This window comes from Lethenteron reissneri, chromosome 13, assembly GCF_015708825.2.
Source record: "Lethenteron reissneri isolate LAM-NWPU_2019-01 chromosome 13, ASM1570882v1, whole genome shotgun sequence".
NCBI lineage: Eukaryota > Metazoa > Chordata > Hyperoartia > Petromyzontiformes > Petromyzontidae > Lethenteron > Lethenteron reissneri.
This window is the reverse complement of record NC_083791.1, coordinates 9,367,723-9,379,595: the sequence shown is the minus strand read 5'-3', so window position 1 is coordinate 9,379,595 and position 11,873 is coordinate 9,367,723.

Below are 11,873 nucleotides of genomic sequence, written 5' to 3'. Positions count from 1 at the left end.
GCCGTGGCTAGGAGATGTTAACTACCTCGCCTGGTATACAGGAGGTCGTGGGTTCGATTCCGACCCTGACGATGCCTGCTGATGTATATCGGGGAGTTTGCGTGTCTTTCTCTCCGTGGTGAGATGTTAACTACCTCGCCTGGTATACAGAAGGTCGTGGGTTCGTTCCCGACCCTGACGATGCCTGCTGTATATTTGGGCGTTTGTGTATCTCTCTCATCATCTTCATGGTGGCTAGGAGATGTTATTTACCTCGCCGGGTATACAGGAGGTCGTGGGTTCGATCCCGACCCTGACGCCTGCTGCTGTATATTTGGACGTTTGTGTATCTCTCTCATCATCTTCACGGTGGCTAGGAGATGTTAACTACCTCGCCGGGTATACAGGAGGTCGTGGGTTCGTTCCCGACCCTGACGCCTGCTGTATATTTGGGTGTTTGTGTATCTCTCTCTCTCATCATCTTCACGGTGGCTAGGAGATGTTAACTACCTCGCCTGGTATACAGGAGGTCGTGGGTTCGATCCCGACCCTGACGATGTCTGCTGTATATTTGAGTGTTTGTGTATCTCTCTCTCATCATCATCACGGTTGCTAGGAGATGTTAATTACCTCGCTGGGTATACAGGAGGTCGTGGGTTCAATCCCGACCCTGACGATGCCTGCTGTATATTTGGGTGTTTGCGTATCTCTCTCTCATCATCTTCACGGTGGCTATGATATGTTAATTACCTCGCCTGGTATACAGGAGGTCGTGGGTTCGATCCTGACCCTGACGATGTCTGCTGTATATTTGAGTGTTTGCGTATCTCTCTCTCATCATCATCACGGTTGCTAGGAGATGTTAATTACCTCGCTGGGTATACAGGAGGTCGTGAGTTCGATCCCGACCCTGACGATGCCTGCTGTATATTTGGGTGTTTGTGTATCTCTCTCTCATCATCTTCACGGTGGCTTGGAGATGTTAACTACCTCGCCGGGTATACAGGAGGTCGTGGGTTCGTTCCCGACCCTGACGCCTGCTGTATATTTGGGTGTTTGTGTATCTCTCTCTCTCATCATCTTCACGGTGGCTTGGAGATGTTAACTACCTCGCCGGGTATACAGGAGGTCGTGCGTTCGATCCCGACCCTGACGATGCCTGCTGTCAATTTGGGTGTTTGTGTATCTCTCTCTCATCATCTTCACGGTGGCTTGGAGATGTTAACTACCTCGCCGGGTATACAGGAGGTCGTGCGTTCGATCCCGACCCTGACGATGCCTGCTGTATATTTGGGTGTTTGTGTATCTCTCTCTCTCATCATCTTCACGGTGGCTAGTAGATGTTAACTACCTCGCCGGGTATACAGGAGGTCGTGAGTTCGATCCCGACCCTGACGATGCCTGCTGTATATTTGGGTGTTTGCGTATCTCTCTCTCATCATCTTCACGGTGGCTATGATATGTTAATTACCTCGCCTGGTATACAGGAGGTCGTGGGTTCGATCCCGACCCTGACGATGTCTGCTGTATATTTGAGTGTTTGTGTATCTCTCTCTCATCATCATCACGGTGGCTTGGAGATGTTAACTACCTCGCCGGGTATACAGGAGATCGTGAGTTCGATCCCGACCCTGACGATGTCTGCTGTATTTGGGGGAGTTTGCGTGTCTTTAGCTCTCCCCATGGTGGTCGCGTGGATTTGTCTCCGGGTCCTCCGTTTCCCCCCCCCCCCTCTACATTTAGGAATCAACATCACGCGTTTCGAATATTTGGCAACAGCTGTAAATCTCCACGTGACGACGATAAGCCACTTCCGTTGAGCTATCGTTTGTGATGTCCAGGTCGCTTCTGAAATAAAAAGAGAGAGAGAGCGATACAGCTCAGTGGACCTTACCTGGTGACGTACAAAACAAAATAGTTTCATAGTTTAGTTTCGAGTCACATATTTAGATATATCGATGCGTGCGCACGCACACGATGCACTTAAACGTGCGCCAACAGTCAGAAACACGTTGGTGACTCATGACGGATGATTTCACAGAAACCGGCCGAGGTAAGTGCTCCACTTTGCCACCACCCCCCACCCCTCCCTCTAATACAGGAGATTAACATTCACCCTTGCGTTGTAGGCGGCCGTGGAGCGGTGGCGCAGTGGTTAGCGCAGTCGGTCGTATGTTCGTGTTATGCAATGACTTCAGAGATACAAACTGTAGAGGGCTTCATTGGAACCTCATTTGCCAGTAAAAAATATGATAATTGTTTTTTTACCCTTCTATCTGGCAACAAAAATGACACCTTTTTTTTTAACAAGGAGTCATGTTTGCATAGACCACAATACCTGCAGCCATAATGCAAACAAAAAACATAACTCTGATAATGTATGCACTGTCCTTGAAGTTTATTGGTCCACACCCGAGACAGCTTTCCTCAGAGCCTCGTCTCACATGGGTTGGACCAGATGATTGTTGACCAATCAACTTCAAGGACAGTGCATATATTATCAGAGTTATGTTTTTGTTTGCATTATGGCTGCAGGTATTGTGGTCTATGTAAACATGACTCCTTGTAAAAAAAGTGTCAGTTTTGTTGCCAGATAGAAGGGTAAAAAAATAATTATCATGTAGAGGGCTTCTTTATTATTTGTCGTTCACTGCACAGCCACGACTCGATGCCACAGTCACAGTGTGAGAACATAGCGCTGGCCGACTATATAGCGACGACGGTGGCGACGACTGACTTGCTGGCTGACTATATGACGATGGTGACGATGGTGATGGCGGCGGCAGCGATGGCGGTGGCGGCGGTGGCGGCGATGACAGCGACGTAGCGACGACAGCCAGGACCCCGAACCCCACGGCATCAGCCCAGAACCCCCGCTTCTCGCTCCCTTTTAATCCTCTCTTCTAGAACTCTCTCGCAGGTTCCTGAAGCTTCCAGATCGATGCCCTCTATGACCCCTGGCCTGGTTATCCCCCCCTTGTGGTCGCTAGGCGTATATGCTGTCTTGTGTTGTTATTCTATCCTGTTTACACACCAGTGGTTACCACTCATGGCTAGTCGACGCACTGTCTCTACATATGTACGCATATTCTTGGTTCTTTCGGTAAAGTCACGTAGAAGGGAAATAATAAAATAATTAAAATATCAAATAAATTTTCTTGCTGTGGTTTTCACACCTGATGATGATTGCTTGTGTTGCAGTCGAAACGTCGTGAGAATGTTTATTGTTTTATATTTGTATTATTTTATTATTTCCCTTCTACGTGACTTTACCGAAAGAACCAAGAAAATGAATCCCTGCAGTCACGAAAGCTTTAAATCGAAAATATGTACGCATGTTGGACTTCGTTCGCACCGTACGTATAAATATAAAACAATAAGCATTCTCACGACGCTTCGACTGCAACACAAACAATTATCATCAAGTGTCAAAACCACAGCAAGACAATTCGTTTTATATTTATATTATTTTATTATTTCCCTTCTACGTGACTTTACCGAAAGAACCAAGAATATGAATCCCTGCAGTCACGAAAGCTTTACATCAAAAATATGTACGCATGTTGGACTTCGTTCGTACCGTACGTAGCCGACTCATCGGAAGTGGCGGGGGAAGGGCGACGAAGCTAAAGACAACAAAATACCCGGCGAGCCGAGTTCGATTGCCGCTCACAGCCAGCGAACCAGGTGAGAACTCGTAGAGAACAGGGTGAGTCTCATTCTAAACTATTCAAAAGTAAAAACATCTTTTTTTATTTCACCACGTAAGACCCACCGAGCTATACAGATATTTTTTTCTCAGAATCGACTTGGCCAAAAGTGATTGCTCAACCAAGTGGCTTATCGTCACGTGGAAATTCATAGCTGCCGAATAGTCGAAACGCGTGATGTTGATTCTAAACATGGAGGGGGGAAAACTAGAAGACTCGGAAAAAATCCACTCGACCACGGGGAGAGAGACATTCAAAACTCCAAATATATAGCAGGCATCAGGGTCGGGATCGAACCCAGGACCTCCTGTATACCAGGCGAGGGAGTTAACATCTCACCATGGAGAGAAACAGACACACAAACTCCAAATACACAGCAGGCATCAGGGTCAGGATCGAACCCACGACCTCCTGTGTACCAGGCGAGGGAGTTAACATCTCACCATGGAGAGAAATTGACACACAAACTCCAAATACACAGCAGGCGTCAGGGTCAGGATCGAACCCACGACGTCCTGTGTACCAGGCGAGGGAGTTAACATCTCACCATGGAGAGAAATTGACACACAAACTCCAAATACACAGCAGGCATCAGGGTCAGGATCGAACCCACGACGTCCTGTGTACCAGGCGAGGGAGTTAACATCTCCTAGCCACCGCGGCGAGATCGACGTCACCAAAACTGGGGGCCGGCGGTTGAGAGTGGAACGAAGACAGCAAAACGTGGAAATTGAAATTCTTGACGTCGCAGGGGAAGAGAGGGCGGAGGAGGGGGGGGGGCTTGGATGTGGGTGGACGGATCGTGCAGTGTTGTGAATCACGGCTCCTCGAGCTACGAGACACAGATTAGAGAAACGCAACTCAGCCACAAACAAGGGAGGATACCAAAGGGCATCCATCACGGACGGAAAATGAGGCAGCTATCCTCCCTCCACCGAGACGACACCTTGAAAACCACCGCCACCATCACACACCACCACAATCACACATCACATTGTCACGCACCACAATTATCACTTCATCACCACACATCACCACCATCACCTCCGTCACATACCAACACCATCACCACCATCACATCATCACGGTGAAACATCACCGAAGCACATCACATACCACAATTATCACCCATCACCACCATCAAACATTGCAATCACGACCACCCGTATCACCACCATTACCATAATCACCATCACACATCATCAAACATCATCACTATCACACATCATCATCACACATCACCACAATCACCACCACCCCCATCACCACCATTACCATAATCACCATCACACATCACGTACCAAAAAAAAAACTGCCGTCCACCCGCCACTGCCACCATCACACCCATCACCGTCACCCATCACCACCACCATCACCCATCACCACCACCATCACCCATCACCTCCACCATCACACCCATCACCGTCACCATCACCCATCACCACCACCATCACCCATCACCTCCACCATCACACCCATCACCGCCACCATCACCCATCACCATCACACCCATCACCGCCACCATCACACCCATCACCGCCACCATCACACCCATCACCGCCACCATCACACCCATCACCGCCACCATCACTCATCACCATCACACCCATCACCGCCACCATCACACCCATCACCGCCACCATAACCCATCACCATCACACCCATCACCGCCACCATCACACCCATCACCGCCACCATCACACCCATCACCGTCACCATCACACCCATCACCGCCACCATCACCCATCACCGCCACCATCACCCATCACCATCACACCCATCACCGCCACCATCACACCCATCATCGCCACCATCACACCCATCACCGCCACCATCACACCCATCACCTCCACCATCACACCGATCACCACCACCATCACCCATCACACCCATCACCGCCACCATCACACCCATCACCTCCACCATCACCCATCACCGCCACCATCACACATCACCATCACCCATCCCCGCCACCATCACACCCATCACCGCCACCATCACACCCATCACCGCCACCATCACACCCATCACCGCCACCATCACACCCATCACCGCCACCATCACACCCATCACCGCCACCATCACACCCATCACCGCCACCATTGCCCGCTGGCAGGAGCTGCAGTGACGGCTGCGTCACTGAGCGTGCGGGTGGCGGTGAAGGAGGAGGAGGCGCGGAATCGCCTCGCGGCCGCCACTCCTCGTGCGCCGCGTCCGTGGGGAGCGGTGGCGCAACGGTTAACGCGCGCCGAGGATGCGAACCGTGCGACCCCCCCCCTCCACCCCCACCCCCCACCACCTCGGGAGCGGTTCACCGACTGACCCGTGACACCGAGCCCGCTCTCGGTTCGCCGATTGCCCAAGCGCAACCAGAATCGATGTCATCCGTAATTAGAGGGGTTTTTTTGGGAGGGGGTGGATTAGATCGAGTAGATCTATGAATGTGTCGTTAAACCCGCCACCACCCGACCGCAGCCGATTCGTGAGGGTTTGTCACGTGAACAGAACGTGGCCAATTCGTCACCGGTACAGCAACACGGGTTGTGTGTTCGAGAGCCAAGACAGCATTCACAATCTGAGCACGACGTTTCGCCCGCAATTACAACTACCACCATCAGGCGAGATCCAGATTTGGTGGCGGGTTTAACGACACATTTATATCTTCTTGGTTCTGTCGGTAAAGTCACGTAGAAGGGAAATAAGAAAATAATAAAAATAAAACATAATAAAATAATTCTCACGACGTTTCGGCCACAACGCAAGCAGCCGTCCTCAGGTTAAGAACATGTCTGTCGGTAAGACAGCGTCTGAATGACACGTCCTAGGCTTGGAGCGTCTATTTAAGCTGGGAGAGAGGAGAAAGAGCGCCTTGACAAAATAATTTGCATATCAAGAGGAAGAACAGGTCTGTCGGGAAGACAGCGTGACTTTACCGAAAGAACCAAGAAGATGAATCCCTGCAGTCACGAAAGCTTTAATTCGAGACACATTTATATATTTACGCGATATAACCCCCCCCCGAACCCCCCCTCTCTATTATGGATGATATTGCTGTTAAACAGAATCGATTCACGCCGTCTGTCCACTAGGTCAACTCGGCCTATAAAACAAACATTAGCGCTGGGGGGAGATAACAGGGGACCAGGCGTGGTGCTGGCAACAGCACCCCCCTAGTGTGTCGCTTCACCCGTAATGCGTGCTCTCTAAGTCAATAAGCACTTGCCCTAACAATGTACGCGTCTATACGGGGGACCTTTGTCTTATGTGTGTGTGGGAGAGCGGTGGTGTAGCGGTTAGCGCTACAAACCTGGCGACCCGAGTTCGATTCCCGCTCACGGCCAACATCGGTGACGATTATCTGAACCGGTTCTGGGCCTCCCCTAGGTCGACTCAGTCTCAAATGAGTACCTGGTGCGGTGTGTAGTAAACTTCGCCACTAGTGAGACAAAGGCGGCCGGGCGTGGTGCTGGCCACCCACCCCCTCGTGCACCGTGCCGGCCTTCATAGGTGCTCACCAACTGCACTTGCCCTAGCAGCCTGTTCAGGCTGTACGGGTGATCTTTTTCGCTGTGTCTGCGTGGGGTTTTTTGCGTGTCTCGAGGGGAGCGGTGGTGCAGCCGTTAGCGCGCTGCAACTTTCGAATCCGGCGACCCGAGTTCGATTCTCGCTCACGGTCGACGCCAGTGACGATTGTTCGAACCGGCCCTGGGCTTCCCCGAGGTAGACTCGGCCTCAAATGAGTACCTGGTGCCGTTATCGGGGAGACAAAGGCGGTCTGGGGTAGTACTGTCCACACCACACCCTCGAGTGTCAGCCTTCAGCGCTGCTGTTAGCGAGCACCTATGAAGGCCGGCCATCACCACTCGCGGCCGCCTTTGTCTTCCCCACTGCTGATGTGTACACAACTAGGATAGGCCCAGGAACCGGTTCATATATTCGTCACCTGGTGTTGGTGGCCGTGAGCGGGAATCTAATTCGGGTCGCCGGGTTCGTAGCGCTAACCGCTGCGCCACCATTCACACGCCGACACTCATGTGTACCCAAAAAGGCAACAGACTCCTCTGCCATTTTGGTAGATTGCCACCACCGGCTATAGCGCTTTACACACACGGACACACAGGACACAAGAACAACAACAACCGCCATTCGGTGGCGGTGACGTTCCCACGGCGCTTGTGCCATGCTATGTGCACGTTGAGGCCACGTGAAGTGTCGAACGCCCGCTGACAGGAGGTCACGGAACAGACCCAGTAGGGGAGGCACAGGGTGATCCATCTGCCAATTATCTCCGTTGTTGGAGGAGGGCAGAGGAGCGACTGCCTCCAACTGCCCAGTAGCATCCTTCACGAGCCTCCTCCACAGAGGCCGATCTTGACACCGCTGGTACCAGTCATCGGCAAGTCCACTCAGCTCCACGTCCTCCTGTACCACATCACTCCATCTCTTCTCTAGCCCGTGCCACGCCCGTCTTAGCCCCCCTCTATCCGGCCAAATAGAAGCTTATTGGGCATGCGGTGGCTGGGGAACACAAAGACAAAAATCCCCCTTGTAGCTTTAACAGACTGTCAGGGCAAGTGCTGTTAGCAGGGGTGGGTGGCCAAGACAACGTGCGGACGATTTTGTCTCCCCAGTGGCGATGTTTACACATCGCACCAGCTACTCATTTGAGGTTGAGACCCAGCACCGGTTCAAATTATCGCTGTCACTGGGTGCTGGCCGTTAGCGGGAATCGAACCCAGGTCGCCAGGTTCGTAGCGCAGCGCGCTAACCGCTACACCACCGCTCCCCCTACACACACACAGCGACGCACAGACTCTCTATCCCTCTATCACTGTGCGGGAGTTAGTCTGTGCATAACCACAGCAGGCTACGGGGCATTTACAATAAGAATAAGAGCAGAAATCTCACGTTATTCCGCATTGGCCTGTACCCCAACGCTCAAGACGCTCAGACTCACACCTATTCTCAACACACACACACACAGAGACACACTAAAAACCGTAATAGACTGTTGGGGCAAGTTCTGTTAACCTATGAAGGCTGACACGGCACACGAGGAGGTGGGTGGCCAGCACCACGCGCAGCCAGCCTTTGTCTTCCCACTGCTGATGTTTTTTTGTTTGTTTTAGAACTGCGCCAGGTCAATCGAGAGAGAGGCCCAGGACCGGTTCAGAAAATCGTCACTGGTTGCTGGTGACCCGTGAGCAGATATCGGACTCGGGTCGGTGGCGCGCTAACCCCCGTGCCACCGCTCCCCACACACACTCAGCTGTAATTTTCATTGTCTTTGATTCCCACGGGTACAGCACTTAGCACACATGCGCACACACACGCACACACACACGCAGGCACACCCACATACACATACACACAAACACGCGCACACATACGCACAAACACGCGCACACATACGCACACACACACGCACACACACACGCACACACGCGCACACACGCACACTACAAATATCCCCAAGCCTTTCTGTTAGCGAGCACCTATTAAGGCCTGGCTCAGCACATGGGGTTTGTGTGTAGGACAGCGCCACGCCCGTCCACCTTTGTCTCCCCGGTGCCGACATTTCACACAAAGCGCACATTGCAGGCTGGGGTTCATCCAGGGAGAAGGAGGAGGAGGCGCAGGACTGGGCCGAATCGTTGGCGCTGACGTTGACCCCGAATTGAACTCGCCCGATTACGGTAACCGCGACACCGGCGCTCCCCCCCCCCACACAACCACACACACAACCATATCCACTACAGTGACACTCACACAAGATCCCCCGTCTAGCCTTAACAAGCTGTTGGGGCAAGTGCTGTTAGCGAGCACCTATGAAGGTAGGAGCGGTAAAGGACAGGGTGGGGGGCCAGCACCACGCCCGACCGCCTTTGTCTCCCGAGTGGCGATGTTTATACACCACACCAGGTAGCCATTTGAGGCTGAGTCGACCTAGGGGAGGCCCAGGATCGGTTCACATAATCGTCACTGGGTGTTGGCCCTGAGCGGGAATCGAACTCGGGTCGCCGGGTTCGTAGCGCAGCGTAGCGCTAACCGCTACACCACCGCTCCCCACACTGACACACACACCCACTGATACACACACCTACTCACACACATCCACTGACACACATACCCACTGACACACACACCCACTGACACACATACCCACTGACACACACACCGACTGACACACCCACTGACACACACCCCCACTGACACACACACCCACTGACACACACACCCACTGACACAATTTACTAGCCCCGGTACGCGCGCTCAGCACTTTGCGATGCAATATAAACCCCCCCACTCCCTCTCCCCCCCCCACTCCTCCCCCACTCTTCCCCCCACTCCCCCCCCCCAATCTTCCCCCCACTCACCCACTTCCCCCCCCCCCCCCCATCCGTTGGCTCGCGACTCCCCACAGTGCGTCTCAATCGCACCCGACAATTAGCGGCCGCGTCTCCCGCGGCGTGGGTCAGTGGCTAAGAGAGGAAGCGCCACGCTACCCTCCACGGGGGGAGGGGGCGGGGGAAGGGGGGGGGGGGCCGGGGGAGGGGGACAGGGGGGGGGGGGTCGGGAGGATCTGGGGGGGCGGGGTGGGGGAGAGATCGATAGCGACCGCGCCCCAAACCCCACATCGGGCGACGCGCACTTTGCAATCGTGGACGTTGGTCAACGTGCAATGCGATGCACATTGAACGTTGTTCAAATGTGCGACGCACATTGTATACAGCGCATGGTTGTGCGTCTGTGCATTGGCCATCGTATGCCGCGCGCTGCATTGTGGGTGTTGTGCAATGTGCAACACGTGAGTTACAATGGGTTCTGCCCTCTGTACATTGTACAATGTGCATTGTATATTGTACGACGCCATGATGTACAATGCGCCCTGCGTTATGTACATTGTACAATGGACATTGTATATTGTACTACGCCATGATGTACAATGCGCCCTGTCCTCTGTACATTGTACAAATGGACATTGTATATTGTACTACACCATGATGTACAATGCGCCCTGAGTTCTGTACATTGTACAATGGACATTGTATATTGTACTACGCCATGATGTACAATGCGCCCTGTCCTCTGTACATTGTACAAATGGACATTGTATATTGTACTACACCATGATGTACAATGCGCCCTGAGTTCTGTACATTGTACAATGGACATTGTATATTGTACTACGCCATGATGTACAATGCGCCCTGCCCTCTGTACATTGTACAATGGACATTGTATATTGTACTACACCATGATGTACAATGCGCCCTGAGTTCTGTACATTGTACAATGGACATTTTATATTGTACTACGCCATGATGTACAATGCGCCCTGCCCTCTGTACATTGTACAATGGACATTGTATATTGTACTACACCATGATGTACAATGCGCCCTGCGTTCTGTACATTGTACAATGGACATTGTATATTGTACTACGCCATGATGTACAATGCGCCCTGCCCTCTGTGCAGTGTACAAATGGACATTGTATATTGCACTACGTGATGATGTATAATGCGTCCTGCGTTATGTACATTGTACAATGATTTTGGACATCGTCAAATCCATGATGTGCGATGCACGTCTGCCCCGTGCACAATGTACACCAGACGTTGCACAGTGCCAAACCCACGCTGTAAAACGACCCCTCTGCACGATGCACATCGCACAAGGGACATGATCCTCACCCAATCATCGCCATTCCGGAGGATCTCAAACCGTTCACAACTCTGCTCGGGTGAGTGTCCATTGTTGTTGTTGTTGTGTTTAGCTTAACAAACCGCTTTACGGATTATCTGCTTGTTGTTGTTCTTCTTCCGATAATTGCAAATCCTTTTCAGTTGAAAGCATCACACTCCTAAATGGACGAGACCCCCCCCCTCCTACACACAGAGACAGACTCAATAACGGAACAGCGCACACACTCACAATCTGCTGTGGCTCTTCTTTCAGCCTTCCATCAATCACCCGCTGCTGCATGAAACTCTCCTCACATCGTCGCCATCATCATCATCAAATTATCGTTGTCGACATAATACATCAATAGCCATCGTCAACAATTATCATCAATATATACCATCACGATCATCGTTATCCATTCACCGATATGCATAATAATCACCGTCGTAATCATAAGAATCCATTCATCAACTGTTTCAGAAAACAGCGTTATA